This window comes from Ixodes scapularis, unplaced genomic scaffold (genome assembly GCF_016920785.2).
Source record: "Ixodes scapularis isolate PalLabHiFi unplaced genomic scaffold, ASM1692078v2 PGA_scaffold0__279_contigs__length_252992795, whole genome shotgun sequence".
Lineage (NCBI taxonomy): Eukaryota > Metazoa > Arthropoda > Arachnida > Ixodida > Ixodidae > Ixodes > Ixodes scapularis.
The window spans coordinates 225,149,522-225,168,344 of NW_024609835.1; the positions used below are offsets into that span (position 1 = coordinate 225,149,522).

The 18,823-nt window shown below is 44.2% G+C and overlaps 1 pseudogene; it reads right to left on the reverse strand.

Annotated features, from left to right (window-relative positions):
* The window catches only part of LOC115309935, a 110,553-nt pseudogene extending 92,639 nt beyond the window's left edge, over positions 1–17,914 (reverse strand).
* Between the last annotated feature and the right edge of the window lie 909 nt (positions 17,915–18,823).

The following is an 18,823-nucleotide window of genomic DNA, read 5'->3' on the forward strand; positions in this document are numbered from 1 at the left end:
CTAAGTGCTAGGGATAAACATTTCCTCCCTTGGGATTATATGCTAGGGATAAACATTTCCTCCCTTGGGACTAAAAGCTAGGGATAAACATTTCCTCCCTTGAGACTAAATGCTAGGGATAAACATTTCCTCCCTTGGGACTAAATACTAGGGATAAACATTTCGTCCCTTGGGACTAAATTCTAGGGATACACATTTCCTCCCTTGGGACTAAATGGTAAGGATAAACATTTAGTCCTTTGGGACTAAATGCAGGAGATGAACCTTTAGTCCTAGGGGTCTAAGTATAGGGGTGCAACTGTTACTCTTTTGGGTTCAAATGAAGGGGTTAAACACTTAGTCCTTGAGGGAGACTAACGGGTGGGGTGCAATAGTTACTCCTGTCCCCGTTAGTCCCCAAGGGGACTAATGGTAGTGGCAGCGCATTTACTCCCCGGAGGGACAAAGTCACGCTCCCTTTTTCTGTACAGTGTACTTATTCTGTTTATATCGTTCCTTTCTTTGTGTGTAACTTGAGTCTTCAACCAGGGGGCAGTACAGTCACATTCATGAATATGTTTTGCGATTTCCGAGTTTTGTGCATTGTTCTTTACTTTTCTTTTAGGTTCGTTTAAAGTCATGCATACAGCGTGATGTCTGTCAGACATACTTAAAGCCACACTCCAACGGTATTTCATGAACAACACCAGTCTCGCAACAAACCGATTTTTCCCGATGGGCCTTTTTGCACCCACTCACGCCTGTTTGAAATGGCGTCAATTAGCCTAAAATCTGAACTCAAAACCGTGTCCACTTGTAACTGCCTTGCAGATCAGGCTCTGAGAAATCTGATGAAAATATGGGATTACAGGAAAGCGGTTCCTTGTTTCTGTTCCGTTTCTCTCCTGCCTTTGATAAACAATTATAACTGTCGTTTTGATAAAACATTCATCCCATTCTACACTAATCAACTATTCACTGCCTTTTTTTCGATTCAGTGATATGATGGACGCACGACCTTTCCAATGCGGTCTTCGTACGGCAACTCATTCTTGGCATAACAAGTTTCGAATTTCCTTTTCCGTATTCACAACAAAACCTTCCATACACGTGAATACGTAAATCCATACTGTAAAAAAAAAGGTGTATCTTTTACACCCCATGTCACATATTTGACACTCCGAAACTTCAGTTCGACATTCAGCGCACTGAGGTTGAACCGAAGGTACCAACTGTCACGAGCGGCTTGATAGCCGAGTTGTACAACTTATTAAAATATCTAATGCACGTATGACTGAATGCAGAAAAAGTTATCGGGGTTCTCTTGGCCCTACTGCGAAAACCTCAGTGATTTTCTTTTGAAGTCTTTGATAAGTACTTCATCTGTTGAATATGTTATATCCAACCGTCATCAAGCCTTTCGTAAACGTTGCTGCCGTCATTTCGATGTTATTGCTCTGTACGTCGAACTGAAGTTTTGGGGTGTCAAATTTGTGACAAGGAGTGTAAAAGCTACACCTTTTTTTAGGGTGTAGATACTGCACTACATCTTCTTCCGGTTTTTCCACTGTAAACTTCTATTCTGGCGCCGTTGATCTTATCACATCTCTGTTTTCTGATAGATCTTCCGTAAATTTACATACTAGGAGGTCATCTACATATCTTCTCACTATTGCCACACCCGGTGATAACCCGTGGGGATTATCGTGCACTACATGATCCGAATCTTTCTAAAAATGTATTGTCAAGAGCAAGACCTTTTTTTGTAGCGTGAACTACACTGGCCGAGGTTGAGCAGTTTCGCGTGGCTTTCAAAGAGCCGTGCTGCGCAAGCGTAAGGAGCAGTGACGTCACACGGTGCACAGCTGGTGCGCCGGAGCCGCCGCCACCGCGTGCTCCGCCGCCGCCGCCCGCGCCTCGCCGGTCTGCGCATGCGCGAGGAGCAGTGACGTCACACGGCGCACAGCTGGCGCGCCGGAGCCGCCACCGATGCGCGCTCTGCCGCCACCGATGCGCGCTCCGCCGCCACCGCGCATTCCAGAGTGACGTCATAGCCGCGGCAGACGCACTAGCACCGCCGCGTGCCCAGCTGTGCGCCTCCGTTGCGCAGTAGCCAACGTTATTAGATTACCTCAGTTGTGGAACTCCTACAAAGGGGGGTACACCCCTCACTAACTTCAATCCGCCAAGCGTCGTTCGAAGCGCCATCTATATTTTTGTTTCCTAACTATGCATTCCAAAGAGCCCAGCTGAAGCGCCAAATGGCGATCACAACGCCGCCATTTACCCTGCAGCGGTCACTCGAGGAACTGCACCTAACATCTAATTTGGCTTCAATGGGCCATTTCGGAGCCGAAACAGATACAGTGGAAAGGGTTACAGGGATGCCACCCCCGTCTCCCCAGTGGACGCGCCGCGAATTCACCCAGAAGTTAAGATGAGCCTAGGCCGGGACGCGCTACCTGAAATCACCGCTGAGGCATAGTTGTATGAAAAATATATTATTGTGCCGCAAAACCTTGCAAACTAAAGATCTTAGAAAACATCACGCGCCCCCCATTTTGTACTAAACTCCAATAAAAGTAACTACAAAAAGAGTTTTTTCCGTTGGTTTTTACGTTTCTAGTAACGTTGAAACGTGTTGAAACGTACGTATCGTGATTCAGTTACCAAAGCAGCCGTCCGGCGGCGCGTCGAGCGACGCTTGGCGAGTGGTGGTGAGTGAGGAAGGTACTGTTCGTGCGTGCGGCGTCTATGAGCAGTTCCGTAACTGAGGTAATCTAATAACGTTGGCAGTAGCCAAGGCTGACGCTGCACCGCAGCCGCTTGATAGCGCCTCTCGTTTTGTGCGCATAAGCTCACGCTACGTATATCCTGGCATAACCGAGCTAAGCCACCACAATTTTTCTGGAGTGCTACCTGGGGTGTTTGAAGTGTGACTTTGACTGTGATCGTCTAAAAGAACTGCAAAACACAATTTGTTGTTGTTGTTGTTTTCTTTTTTTTTTACGTGCGCTGACCCGTAAAACCGTTTCGGTGCAAATAGTTTTTTAGTAGTAGGTGGAGCGGGCGTTTTTTGAGTCAGAAGTTCAAACTCGTCTTAGAATAGAAGATATTCCATTGGTCAAGTTTGAAGGTGGTTGGACGTTGCATTATCGCGCCCACCTGTGTGGTTGTCCGCATGCTTGCATTGTGTGATGGAAACTGCGGCGCTTGAACTGTATAAATTTCGTCCCTTTGTGTTTTATTACTTTTTTTTTTATTTGGTTGGCGGAATTTTCCGCCCACGGGGCAGAGACAAATATGTGAATCCTGTTACAGTCTTTGCCCCCAAGTGTTCAATAGTCCACAGTGCAATGAATACATTCAGTAAAACATGGCATACTCGGTAAAAAATAGAAACAAAAAAGAAGGCACAGTGCAGCAGCGAGTTAAACATTCAACAGTGTGAAATGTAAATTGAAATAAAAGGGCACAATAGAAAAACTAGCAAAATCACATGTTACACAACAAGCATGATTCGTAACGTATAACAAATACGAAACGTCTTAAGACACAAAAGCCTTATATCGGTAATATGAACATAAAAAATCTTATGCGAGAAAAAGAGAGAGAGAGAGAGAGAAAGAAGAAGGACACAGCATGAAATAGGACTGATGGCCGCCATTCCGTTTAGCAATGAAGAATGATGGAACATATGTCCAGAGCCACATTTGCAGTTAAACATAAGTACTTGATAAAAATAACAATTTAAAATATATTACACAACTAAGAAGCTGATACCACTGCCCACTAGAAAGCTCCGGCACTGATTCTTGAAAGCATCAAATGTTTTTACTTTAATCTATAGTCATATCTGTTCTGTTTAGCTTCTTGGTTATCTTAAATGGCAAAGTTTGGTGGCCGTAATTAATTTAAAAGCTTAAAAAGAGCAAACTAAGGACAATGAAAGCACAAAGACGACAGGACGGGCGCCCGTCCTGTCGTCTTTGTGTCTTCTTTGTCCTTGCTTTGTTTGCGCTTTTTAATCTTTTAAATCACTATGAACCAACTCGCCCAAAAAAAAGTTTTAAGGACATAATTAGTCTTATTGAAGGCATCCTTCGCTTTGGGTCTCGTAGTTGGGACGGACTGAAACTCGCTCTTGGTCTGGGTATATTCTGTGTTTGTGAATCCATTGTAAGAGCTTAAAATTGTATGCTTGGTCTGCCTGAAGCATATTCTATTTGACGAATAGTGGTTTGTTCTTATGTTTCTGATATCTTCTTTATAATTTTCGCACATGCGAAGAATCCTCTTCTGCAAGGTGATAAGTTTGACATAGTTCGAACTGATCGTCTTCTTCCAAACTAAGATGCCGTAACTGATTTTAGAGTAGAACAAAGAGTAGTACAACGCCTGTTTTAGCCTGGTGGGCAGCAAGTTTCGTAGTTTCTATATACGCCCGGTAGCATGATGTACTTTACTTTTGAGTTTATTCGTGTGAGTGTTCCTTGAAAGGTCGTCAGTAAACCATACGCCGAGAAATTTTTGTTCCGACACTTGCTGAGGCACAATGTCTTCAAATTTTACGGTTACGGGGCCGCAATCAAGTATATATACTGGCTTAAAATATTATAGTTAGTTTTGTTTGTAATTAGTTTCCAACAATTCTTTTTGTAACCAATTGGATAGCCTCAATGGGTAGACATTTGCAGCATTTTCTAGGCATTTATTTGACACTCTAAAAAAGAACACGTCGGTATCGCCTGCATGCATTATTAGATCGGGGGAACCGGATATAGTAGTTATATGGTTAACATCTAAGAGAAAACGATTGGACCTAAAATTGACCCCTGAGGAACACCATACTGTAGGTTAGGTCCATTTGACGATTCGCAGTTTATTGGTACACATTGGTAAGGATCTGCAAGATACGTTTCAATTAATTTTATATATATTTGCGGTAACACGAGATAGTTCACTTTTGAGTTTATTGGCGTGAGTGTTCAGCGAAATTTCCTCAGTAAACCATACACCGTAAGTGTGAAGCTTTCTAACTAAAATATTGTGATGCGCAGTACCAATGGTTTATTTAAATCCAAGAAAAGACCACGATTAATAATTTGTTCTCAATATTTTTAACTATTGTGTTTTTTAATGTTAAGCAGCGCTAGCTCAGCCGATTTTTGCTTTGAATGGCCGCATTGGGACTGCGTTATTATATTACACTTCTAACAAAAGGTGTTAATCTATCAGCAATCACAGGCTCAAATATTTTAGAAAAAACTGAGTGAACTGAAATAGGTCTGCAGTTATTAAAGTTTGTCTCACACTGCCTTTATGCACTCGAGTAGCCCTGGCTATGTTTAGCTCTTCAGGAAAATCACCAGACTGAAGCATCCTCTTTACTATATTTGATAGAACTGGACTAATACGAGTCACAGTGACCTTAATAAGTAGAGTTTTTTTTTTTTTATTCCAGTGGCGACGTCACTTTTTAGGTTTTAGGCTCCTGATTATATTATGAATTTCAAAGGGTCTCGTTGGAGTAAGCATAATCGACCCAATTTAGTTTCCTGCGTTAATACAGTCATCCGTGTTAGAAGCCTTCCCAGTGTACCCACTCATGCTAATGACATGCCTATGCATTTCGTTGCCAAGTTCTTTCCCAGCGACACGTTTATAAATGTATTAGTACTTCTTTTAAGAGTACACCTTTCCTGCTTTCTGTTTGTAAGTTTGTTTATGGTGTCCCGGAATTTTTATGCCCATCGTGTATACGTAAAAGTTATTTCTGATAGTATTCGCATTTCGCTTTTTTTAGGTTGGCAGTCAGTTTGTTTCTGCATTTTTTAAACTCGAGAATCAACCGCGTATCACGATGCCGAACAAAAGCATGGTACTTGGCATTTTTTCTGCCTTACTTTTTATACAGGTCTGTAGTCACCCAAGGATTTTCTTTTTTTTTTTCTTTTTACATTTACTTTTCCAGAATAGGACACGTTCCATTATAGTACTGTCTGACTTTTATCTGAAGAATTTTATAGGTATTTATAGACTTGCATTTAAAGTAAACATCATTTCACGTTTCTTCTTTCATAAAGCAGCCGATATTTCTTAGCGTTTCCTCATTAACAGTGCAATGCCAAAGCGTCTCTATGTCTGTTGTTTTCTCTAGCACAGGAGGACTCTAGGCAGAAGACTGGAAGATGGTCACTAATATCACACATAATGGCACCTGCTGTACTATGACGAGTGCCAGTATTCGTTATGCATACGTCAAGGTACGTGGCAGTGTCTGCAGTTATTCGAGGGGGCAATGTTATCAAATTGCTGCAGGCATACTGGTTGACAATATCGCAAAAATTTTGAGCGTTAGATAGATAGATAGATAGATAGTTTATTTAGTGTCGGTCAACAGCCGTGAGGCCTACAGGACAGTACACTTTGTCATGTTTCGCACAGTGGCGTTAACAATAAAAGGGGTATTACATAGGACAGTGTGGTTGCCGAGGAGCACAATAGAAATCAGTCTGATGCGTCATCAAATCCTAGTTAGTTAAAAATAAGAGTGGTTGCCACGGGCACACTAAGATAAAGTCAAGTGAATATGTCATCTTGTAAAAACATTGAATTGTATGTATCTTGTAACCGAGTCATTGGACACTTTGAATGAATATCTGTATAAAAAGTGTGAATACATTTACACGCCTTCCCAGATGGGACACGGAAGCACAATGATGACAACAACTCGTCGCAATCAAGAGTGCCATGCACAACGTTTCTCAAAAAGTTCAAATCATGTGCAAGCCTCCGGTCGTGAAGAGACTGGAGGCCTCCCAAGCAGCACGGATTTTGGCCAAGCGATGGCCAATGTCTGGCAATGGTCTTTTGGCCAGTGGCCAGAGAGTGGCCATTCATTGGATAATGCTTGGCCGATGGCTGATGGCCAGTGGCCATTGGCCAATGGCCGGATAAAGGCCAGTCACCGGCCAGGCTCTGGCCACTGTCTGGCCACTTGGCCAAGGACCATTGCCAGCCATTGGCCGATGACTGGCCAACTCTGTGCTGCTTGGGAATTCTGCTAATACCGAGCTATAGCTGTAAAAACGCCGACGACCCATGGGCCTATCGTATACAGTACGAATAAGTTTCCCCTGTACCTCTTCGATTACATTGCTGTAGCCGAGAGAAACAGAGTTCCATATTACGGATGCGAACTCTAAACGCGGCCGGACAAGTGAACAATATAAAGAAAGAACACAATGAGGGCTTCTAAATTTTCTAGTTATCCGTGACACCGCACCAAGACATCGCAGGCCTTGATTAACTATCTGTGACACATGCTGATGAAAAAACAGCCTGGAGTCCACTTGAACACCAAGATCCCGTACAAGAGATACACGCTTTATGTGCCCTCCGAAAAGGTTGTAGCTGAACACTATGCTCTCGAGTTTCCTGCTGATTGACATGACTGAAGTCTTCTTGAGATTAAGTTGTAGTCTATTTGTTATGCACCACTGCTCAATTGAACAGACGTCGTTTTGTAACAACAGACAATCCTGTACATTCTCTACCCTCCTGAACAGCTTCAAGTCATCTGCGTACAATAATGCTTTGGAGTGCAGCACCTGCGACGGCAAGTCGTTGATGAACACTAAAAATAACAACGGCCCAAGGTTAGAGCCCTGGGGCACACCAGATAATGATAAAAACGGCCCGGACAAACAATCTTAGAAACTGACTTGATTCTGGCGGTTTCCCAGGTAGCTGGAAAACCATGAACAGTGAGTAGGGCATAAGCCATATTTTTTTTTTTTAATTTTGACAAAAGTATGTTGTGCGAAACCCTGTCGAAAGCCTTTGAAATGTCAAAATAGATAGTGTCTACTTGACCACGGTTGGCTACTAAAGGGCCGGTATATCCAAGGAAGACACTCATATTAGTCTCGGTCGATCTACCTTTTAGGAAGCCATGCTGTAATGGTGATATTTTTCGTTTAAATAAAAATAGAGACGTTCATAAATAACCATTTCGAAAACTTTTGAAAAACCACTCAACAGTGACACTGGGCGAAAGTTGTTGACATCGCAGGGGTCGCCAGATTTGAATATTGGTACGACCACAGACATCTTCCATCGAGAAGGAAACTCCGCGCGCCGTAGCGACAAATTGAATACATGAGTTAAAGCGGGAACAAGGTATTCAGCGCATCCCTTGATAATAAAATTCGGAATACCATCACAACCTGTGGAAAGTTTTGACTTGAGCCTACGTACAGAAAGTAATACCTCATCTTCTGTTATACTTTCATAAGCTAAACCATCAAAACTTTCTTCGATGTCAAAAACCGGAGGCGTGCTATCCGGCTGCAGAAAAGTGGAACTGAAATGCCGAGCGAACAGCCCGGATACTTCTTGCGGTGTGCAACAAAGCTTGCCGTCCGCTTTTAGCACCGATGCGCTGACATTGTCTTTACTTGTTCGCACGTAACGCCAAAAACGATGCGGTTGTCTTTTGAAGTCATGTTGCAGACGATCCTGGTGAAGTCTTTCGTCTCGAGCAAGGAGTTTTTTAACTATTGCTCTACAGATTGAGAATCTGTAGTACTAATTCTCGCAATTTAGTTTCTTATAGAGATTATGGTAACGTCGCTTCTTGCTTATGTAATATTTCAAATCTGCAGAAAACCAATTAGGGAATTTTGACCTTTTTGGGCAACTTTTTGGTATAAATTCATTCATAGCATCCTGGACAATCGCGGTCAGCATGTCGGCGCAAGAGTCGACGTTCGTAATGCTGAAGAAGCCAGACCAGTCATGGCTGAGCAGACAACCGTATAACCCCTCATAATCACCATAAGCATATCTGAACTTCGCCACTGGTTGTGTGTTGTGCACTTGGAATGACAGGAAAAAATGAAGGGAAAACGGTGGGTGAAACTTGTCGACTGGCAAAAGCGTGTCGCATGCCTGATCGATATCGAACACAGGAGCATTTGTTATTATCAAATCTAAAATGTTTCCGGACACATTTTTTATCGTATTATGCTGAAAGAGTTGGTTGAAATTGATAAACTCAAATAGGCGTTGTGCCTTATCATGAGTGCCAGTACAGTCACTCTGGATTAAGTCAGCTGACCAATCGACCTTCGGAAGATTGAAGTCGCCATAAATATGTACTGCACCTTGTAGTTAGAAAAGTCAACCTTGCTGTCAAGATCTGTCAAGTGCTCTACAAAAACGCGAGTATCAGAATTAGGCGGGAAGTAGTGACAGCCAAGAAGGCAATTTGAGCCATCAGACGCTGGAACCTCAACCCAGACACACTCTTTATACGTTTCAAGTGTTCAAGGTCTCCCCTTCTGACCGCCCGAAATGAAGATCTACACGCTATGAGGACACCGCCTCCATTTTTAATATTGTCTGTGTAACTCCGGTCCTTCCTGAAAACGGAATACTGATTTGAGAAGTATGACTGATTGGTGCAGGAGGCATTTAACGAGGTTTCAGTCAAGCAGATCACATCATATTCGGATTCGCAAACATTAGCAAAGAACGCCTCACTTTTCGTTCTGAGGCCCCTCGTGTTTTGGTAATAAAGGTTAGTTTTCCGCGACATCATTGGTAGTGGTTAGGGTGACGTCAGACTCTTCGAAAGACCGCGAGGGCGACAGGCTACCGTAAAAGGGACGGAAGACGCAGCCGGAAAGCCACACCTCGGGTTTGTTAACAATATCAAGCAGTCCTTCGTCTAGGGAAACGTGGAATGAATTGTACGAGTGATGCCTTGTCTTCAGTCTCGTACACGTCACCGTTCTGTCCCCAACGAGCCCCGCCAGCAGTTCCTGCACGTCGGACGCCTCGGTGCTGGGAGCCAGACGAGAAATGAAAAGGCCTCTGGCCGCCAGCGATTTTGGCGCGACCTGGAGCGTGCAATGTTTAGCAGTACCGAACGTGGCTGGGGGCCTCGCTGGATTGCTCACCGGATTTGCTGAGGGGTGGGTGACCTTGCGCAGAGGACGAGCAGTAGATGGCTGGGACCGCGTCCCGTCACCCGAGAAACCCGGACCCGTCGCAGCGACGCAGGCGAAGCTTTGCGCTGGCGGTGCCAGCGCTGCCGGCTCTTTGGCGTAGCGGAGCGGCGGAAAATCCGTTTGCCCCACCACACACTCGCGCAAATCGCGTATTTCCACACAGAGGGTCACATTTTCGGCCCGTAGCTGTCGCTCTTCAAACGTCAGAGCGTCTATCTGAATTGCCATCTTCTGCATTAACGTCATGACGTTCGGAGGTACGGAGCCGCAGGCACTGCCTGCAAGCTCCGAGAAAGCCTCGGGTCCCTCGGTTGGTGTGTCCGCAGTGTCGACAGCGGAAGCAAGCTGGACTGTCGACGGGTCGGGCCGTTTCACACACTTCACACATTTGTAGCTGCTGGACCCAGACTGCATGAGGAAATTGTATTCCTCGGACCGTATGCCCAAGCATTTGCAGTGGAACCGCTGCCCACAGGACACGCACGGCAGAAATTGATGTCTGCGACGAATAGGCTCGGAGCAGCGCACACAGGCGGCCGCCTGCGCCGCCATCTTGAAGGCACTCTCTTCTTGAAGGGTCATCGGGAGTTGTGTATATATTTACGTCGCCGAGAATGAAAAATGGCACATATAACAATTCAAGGAAAGACAATGCATTCTTAGAAAAGGTCATGAATTTATATATATTGCCCGAAGGTGGCCTTGACAAAGAAAGGACAACAGTATTTGATACCTTAACCCACGAGCTTTCAATGTTTTCATCAAATTTGATGTGATACTTTTACCACCTTCACGCATATCTGTGGTAAATCGTAGCACTTTTAATGCTTCACCCAGATTCGGGACACCTCGGTGGATCAGCGCTATTAATCATTGTTTGGAATAGTGCTGACCTTGCTAATCGAGTGCTGTTTTGGGACCTTGCTAGCGATACGACGCTGATACATTGCTGCAACAATGCTAAGTAAATATCAAGTCAGCGGTGTTTTAGTGGTAATTTCATTATGTTCGCATCAGTGAACCATCCTTTGTAGACATTTTTATGGGAAATGAACAACTCTCAGATGCAACTCCAGCTTTATTTTGATCTCAGCATGCCTGCAATTCACATTATTATGATGAGAATTAAATAATAGTTTTGGCTTTTTTCACCAGTTGTTGTGTGAGGTCCAAGAAACGCATAGTTTTTCGAAGTAACTTGCTTCGAAATGTGTGTATTGATTTGTATTTGTTAAGCTTACATACGGCGATTGAAGTGCGTTGCAGCTTTCTCCATAGGCCGTTTGATTTTATCTGACTCCTCACGAAACTTGCAATAAGTTGTCACTTTTTTGAGGCACCGATATTTTGCGCATGCTTCATCACACAAACGCTTTTGTGCGACTGTCACACACTCCATAGAGTTACTGTAAGCAAGGAATGATCTGGAGTTTGATTTCTGCTAGCTGCATGCCTCGAACCAAAAGGAAACTAGAACACAAAGGTAGGAAGTTATAAACGCAATCTTTAATGTGAACTTTCTCGGCTCCCTGGTGGCTCCTCAGCCGAGTTGTGCGACTATAGGACGCAGGTGGCGGACATTCACGCATGGCGGCGGAGACGAGGCGGCCACGCGCACATGGCGCTCGCCGACTTTAGAAGGCTGATTAGAGGCCCCGCGCTGGCAGTCGATGCCTGGACGGAACAACCGACGGAGACAAGCTTGACCGACCGTTGTCAATCGTCTCGTTGTTGTGCAACCAAATGTACAGTATTTTCCGTGCTATCACTCAAGGTCTCTAGAGGTATAAAAGTTGAAAACTTGGGCTCTGCGGACTATCTACGCGTGCAGACTATACCGGAAAATATTTTTTTTTAAATCGTTCATTATGACGGGACGTGACGATTATTTTGAATGAAATGATTTATATGTATAGTACAACCTTCTTTGTGGGCTAAGAAAGCAGACATTTGTCAAGGTGTGTCGTGTATGCGAAGATTGTCGTGTCGACTAAGCATCAAGTGAGGACTATGGACGGCTTGCGGACTATGCACCGGGTGCCAACCATAGCCCGGAAAATACGATAGTTTCTTATTGTTGAAACAGTTTGCTTCGTGTTTTTCCTCCGGGTCGGGTATGCTGCAAGGAAAACCGCCTCAATTTTTTTTTTTAAATCAAAAGGTACACTGTGTTCTTTTTTCTTTGCTTTAGGCATCGTTTAGCTCTTTTTACGCGTTTACAATGTCTTTATTGGAATTTCTTTGAAAAAACTGTCGTTTCATTTTTGGAAAGAAGTCGGCCACTTCCCAAAAGGTTGATAGGGTGCATCATAGAGTCCGAAACATATGCCGTGTTGATAGTTGGCAAAGTTTTACTAAGTCTCATGCTTTTTTGGTTACAGTTTCCTGGTAGCACTACGCAGGGCGGAGAGACGGCGGTGTGGCGGGATAAGGTGCGCACTTGGGCTCTTTCGCCGTGCTTTCAATGTGTGGAACGTGAACACAAAGAGATCAACAGGAGGCCTTGAAACAGATGGCTGATTTTCTCCCCCACCTAATATTTTGACGAGACTTACAAAAAAAGCATGTTGTTTAAGCCATCCGACGGCTGTTTCTTTTTTTTTTTTTCAGCTGGCACATCAGAGTACTATCAAACTTGTAAGAGAGCTAAGTGCGAAACACGCGTTGACACTTTGTTTCATTAAGGTATTTATTAAAATAGTTTTAACGAGTTGAATAAAACATTCAATCACGAGAAATCTAGGACCGATGCCAGCAGCAAACGTTTACGGAACTCGGATAAACAGTTTTCCTATTTCTAACACCTTAAAATCAAAATAGCTGAACTTCCCAGTGACAGCTTCGGAGAAAGATAGGCTGTCATGTTTTGAAATCGCACCGCTATCAAATGGGGAGCATTTCAAAATGAATAGAAGCGACACAAAACAAAATCCAGCATGTTTTTTTTTTGTTTTTTTTTCGTCGTATTTTTATACGCACACTCTCCGGCAATATGAAAGACCCACTGGGAGCGCGTGGCAGAGGCAGTGGCTGAGGGGGGCGCTGCGCGCGCTTTGGGCAATTCCATGTCGCTCGGAGGGGAGGCCCCACTCGGTGCTCAGCTGCTTCAGCCGCGTCGAGACGTGCTTAGCAGATTTCGATTTCGGTTTGGCGGGAGAGCGCTGCTTACGCGGCACGCCTAGGAGTATTCTAAAGGAGGCTGGCATGAAGTCTCCTTATCACGGGCGCTTTTATCAATTTTTTTGTGTGCAAATTATGAAATCAAGCACTGCGAAAAAAACAAAGTTTACAGTCATGCTGATGCCCTGTACTGCACAAATAAAGTGTGTTGAAGAGTGCGTTTGTTCCTTAGTTTGTTCGAAGAATGCCGCGGGTATCGCAGTTTGACCGACCACGAACCGAAATCAAAAATTAAGCACGTCTCGACGCGGCTCGCCAGCTGGCGCGGCTGAGCACCGTGTGAGGCCTCCCCTCCGAGCGACATGGAATTGCCCAAAGCGCGAGCAGCGCCCCCCTCAGCCACCGCCTCTGCCACGCGCTCCGATTGGGTCTTTCATATCGCCGGAGAGTGTACGTACTATCGCGGACAATATGAGCTGAAACAGCGCTCCGGCCTGTGCACGGTACTACCTGCGCCGCCTGTCGCATCGCTCCCTAAACACGGCGCACCCTGAGGCCGAGATAAATTCTCACTTGCGCTCACTGCGCCGCTGCGCTCTTCCGGCCGTCTGCTAGCAAAAATATTGGCCGACGGAACCACCATCACGATGCGTGTGCCGTGTAGCCTAATGCTCACATTTTCAGCTACCATGCATTTCAGTGCATTTCAAGAAAGCGCCGAAGTGGAAAATGCGTTGTCACGCTCCTATCTCTTCGAGGAGCGCTGCCTGACGAAGCAGCCTTGGCCCCCAAAAGGAGCCGATCTTAATATCATCGTAAGCATTTGGAGGCGCATCAAGGTACCGATGTCACGGCGTCCCCCTCCGCCACGCCACTGCCCTCAAATTTCGGAAAGCATTGAGGTGAATGGGAGTGGCTTCGGGCTGAGCCAGACCAGACAGGATGGAAGCCGTGGTTGTGGGTCAGGGGATAATGACGCGGTATTAAATTATTTAGTAAGTTTTACTGCGCCTCAGGACCCCTGAGGTGCAGTAAAACTTACAAAATAATTTCGCCCATCCCTGCTAGGAGCAGGGATGGGCAAAATACATGCAAATATGTATCGAAATACAAATAAAAAATACTTCGTCAATAATGTATTTAATTACAAATCTAATTACATTTCCAAAAAAGCATTTAAGTACAAGATACAAATACAAACAAATGTATTTGGTCTCCTCCAAATACTTTTCCAAATACATTCCTCAAAGTTTGCGTCAGCGACTTCAGGGCACCTGCGACGGGTTTCTGGGCATCTCATTTTAATTTTGCATCGCACACTCGGGAGTTAGTGTGCGAGGCTCTAGTAACGTAAAAGAAATATAATAAAAAAAATGCAATCAGCTTGGACGTAATAGGTGAAAAAAGTAGAGCTTCAAGCCGATTTTTGTCGATTACATTTTGGTATAGACCAACAAAGAACCGAGACGACCAAGACGCGCAGCACTAGCTACAGAATTTTTTATTGTTGCAACTCGCACCATGCAGTTACGAAAATCTGGACGACCCGCGCATTTAGAATGTTCCAGGCAAAAATATGAATAGAAATCGGGCTGGAAAGCATCACAAGTTTCACAAGCACTTATTTAGCCAGTCTTCCTGTGAACGTCGATTTCGTCACTATTCTTGCCCTGTTCTAGCATCGTAATCACAAAGTCACTAAACGCTTGTGCTTGATTGAGCGACACTGCATGCGGTGCAGAACGTAGTTTTTGTCCTGCTCTGGACAGTGACAATATATTTGAGGGATGTATTTTCGCCCACAAAATTGTATTTAATTACAATTGTATTTGAAATACCCACGTTTTAGAATTTAAATACACAGGTCAAATACATTACCCAGTTTGTAATTAAATGCAAATGCAAAATACACAAAGCATTTGAAATACGTGTTTCAAATACTTGTATTTGAAATACTGTCCATCCCTGGCTAGGAGTAATTTGTAAACAAAAAAAAAAAAAAAAAACTGCTGTCTTGTCAGCAACTTGTTTTGTTTGAAATAAACACGTGGCGCAGTAATAAAGAAATAATACTTTTGACCATTTTCATACCAATCAAGCTTACAAAACCTTCTCAGTAACATGTATACGCTTACCATTTTTTTTTAAACATCTGTGATCAATGAAAAAGAAAGGAAAAGTAAATACCTTGGAGCCGGATTAAATCCGGCATAAAAATTTTGGCCAATATTTTTGCGATGTCCTACTTTGTGCATGCACCTATAATCAAACAAAAACAACCTGCAACTTCTTTTGATGTGACTTTCAAAAACAATGATCGCAGCTGAAATTTAAGATACTTCAATATTTTTTCTTTACCAGTCAGTGCTTTTTCTACAAGATTCTGCGCGATAGAGTAAAGTAAATCAATTCCAAACGAGAAACGACAAGTGTAATATTTTGTTCCCCCCGCCGCCCTACCCCACACATTCCCGCTGTCGCATCCGCCGTCTCGCTTGCAGACGGCCGGAAGAGCGCAGTGGCGCAACGAGCGCAAGTGAGAATTTATCTCGGACTCAGGGTGCGCCATGTGTGCGGAGCAAGGCGACAGGCGGCGCAGGTAGTACCGTGTGGCGGCCGGAGCGCTGTTTCAGCTCATATTGTCCGCGATAGTACTTCAACGACCTTTCTTAGTTCGTCCGTTATTACATAATAAAAATACGAGTACAATCTTCCAAGAAACACCAAGAAAGTACGGAGGTACATATTTATTGTGTTCGTTAAGGAGGTTTGGGGGGGGGGGGGGGGGGGGAGGGGGTCAATGAACGATAATGTCACGCGAAGCCCTTGTATATAAACATTTGATTTCTACTGTGACCCACACGGCTACTGCCCAGCGTTATATGCTTTCGTAAAATGTATTTGTCTATTTCTGTAATTTTAAGTGTATTAAAAAAAAAAACTAAAAAAAAACTGACTGTCTGTTTTGAAGGCTACGTAATAGCACACACTGGCAGAACTTCGCGGTCCCTCCTGTTGCAGCCATCTCCGTATTCACAAGATGGTGCATTGTAACCTTGATCACTCCCTTAACGCAAGTGGCTCGTCCCAAGTATGGCGACCGCACACGGATGCTTATAAAGTTCGCTCATTTTTAGAAGTTGAGATCATATTTTCGTTGCCACGAATGTTGTGCTTGATCGTGGTTGGGAAGGGCTGCGAGGCAGAAGGATGAATTAAAGGCAGTAACGCTCTTCTATCAAATTGTGCTTCGATGTGCCTGTTGCGGTCGTCGCCAGGATGAGGGGACAGGGACGACCTTCAGTTGTCCCGCCTCCAATGCGAGCATCCTATCTTCGAATGAACTTCCGCTTCTTGTGAGCTCTTAGCGTCTGCACGCACCCAAAGCACGGCGCCCTAAAGACACACACTACAGTTCTCATCATGTGAATGACCCTATTATTCGGTACTTCCCAGGAGCGGTGAACACTAAGGACTCTATCAGAAAAGCACTTCGGCCAAACCGGACGCCTACAGCGTATGAATTGGGATTTTCTCACTATCTTGATCGTGCATTTGACTTAACAGATGTCAGAGATTGTGCATTACGTATATACAGGGTACTTCTGCGCTAGTTTTCTAAAATCCCTAAAAATATGCGGTTCGAGCTAAAAATAAACTTTTTTGCGGGAACGAGTCACCAGTCTCGGTGGACGTCAATTTATTATCAATAGCATGATAATAAACTACGTTTACTAATTATTTTAATAAGTGAAAATAAACTTATGGTTTTAGTAAAAAACTTACTAGGCATCATAAAACAACTAAATCAACTTTTTTTTTTTAGACAGATATAAGCCAGGGGCTGCATTCTACGGCGTTCAGAAAAAGAATGCTCAGTTTGGACGCGTTTCTAAGTTTCGGTTCCTTATCGGGACACGTCTTCGCGCCCGCGGTTCTGCTCCCCGATGTTCGCGGCGCAAAGCCACCGCCTCGCTTTTCTCATAGGATGGAGGGAAGTATGGCACACATGGTGTTGCGTGTCTCAGCCACCGAGGGCAGGCCCGTGGCCGCAATGATGCGCCCCAATAAGGAACCGAAACCTAGAAACGCGTCCAAACTGGACGTCGCTACGGAACGCCTTAAATTGCTGCGCCTGCCTTATATCTTTCTAGAAAAAGTATATTTAGTTGTTTTTGATGATCGTAAACAAGCATCTCATTGAAACTATCGGCTGGTTCAAGGAGCGGCCAAGCTCTTTAAATCGACCGCAAAAAGACTTTTTCTTTGTTTACTTTTTCCTCAGGTAAATTTGCTCTTTGCAAATTTTACAAAAAAAAAAAAAAATGCACCATATCTGCGGGCAGCGCTGCACAAAGTCGTAGCGCGATAAGTTAAGAAACCGAATTTCGCGGTCGATTTAAAGAGCCTGGCCGCCCCTTGAATAACCCATAATATGTATATTTTCACTAATCAAAAAATCACGTACTAATTTTAAGTTGATCATTTTGCCAATTTTAATATTTTTGCAATCCTCGATGTCCGCCAAAGCTAACAGTTTGCTCCGGAAAACAGTTTAGTCTCATTTCGAACAGCATTTTTTGGGGGGATTTGGAAAGCTTTCGCAGGAACACCTTGTACATTACCACGCCCAGACATCAGGCTGTTCAAGCTACCTGAAAGACATAGTGCAAGCATTAACTCGCACATAGCTTCTATAATACATTTAGGCATATGCGCCTATCACACAACTCACCGGAATCGACGGCACGCAGGAGCAGTCCTGAGAAGAGTGCGCACTTGAAGATAAGAAGCATGACGATTCAGTGGATGCCGAAAAGAGAAACGTTCTTCCTTTTAAAAATCTGATTGACAGACACCGCTGGAGTTCACCCCTCTTAAAGAAAATCTAATATGTTTGCGTTGATATAAGTCAGGAACTCTTCATAAAGTTATGACGTCAGAACAAAAATATTGGAATGTCAGACAGGTCATCAAACTGATGATGTGTCTGAAATGTTGAATGCTCAATACCCCATTTATTGTTTGTTTAAATCTCCCTGCCAACAAGTTATTCGTTTTTTTAGAAAACCCTTTTTGTTTTTGTTTTTGTTTTATAAGTCTCAGCCTTTTCCAGCTCTCTGAATCAACAATGGTGGGCAGTGCGCTGGTATCTTGATAGATAATGTGATTAAACTCTGCTCAATACCGCATAAGAAAACATTCACAGGGCACAGCTGCACTTTTTTTTTTCTGTCATTGGCCTCATAGGCGTTAAAAAACATATTACAAAGCGCGTTGGATACGCGAAACGTTCCTGCGTCAACAAATATTTAGAGATACTCAGAATTTCCAGACGCCTTCAAGGCGCTTGTCATCAGATAGCTTGACGCGTACCGTGGTGTACACTTGATAGTTGTTCCCGGAGGAAGCGATGCTACCGCTAATAAAGCTGACAAACTTTGCGATCTTCCAGAGACTTCCATACTCGCGAGGTCCGCAGTGCGCACAGGTGGTCGAGCTTCTTCTCGCCTACACCTCTCGTCACATAACCCCCTCCACCTCCGTTACCTAAACAGCGTTGAGCGCCTCACCCCTCCTCTCCCACCTATGAACCAATCAGCGTCGAGCCACGGTTTCATTTGGGCTTCACGAAAGTCCGGACAACTTTAGCCAAAGAATATTTTACGTGAATAATAGCACCTAAACTCACGACGACGTGCCGT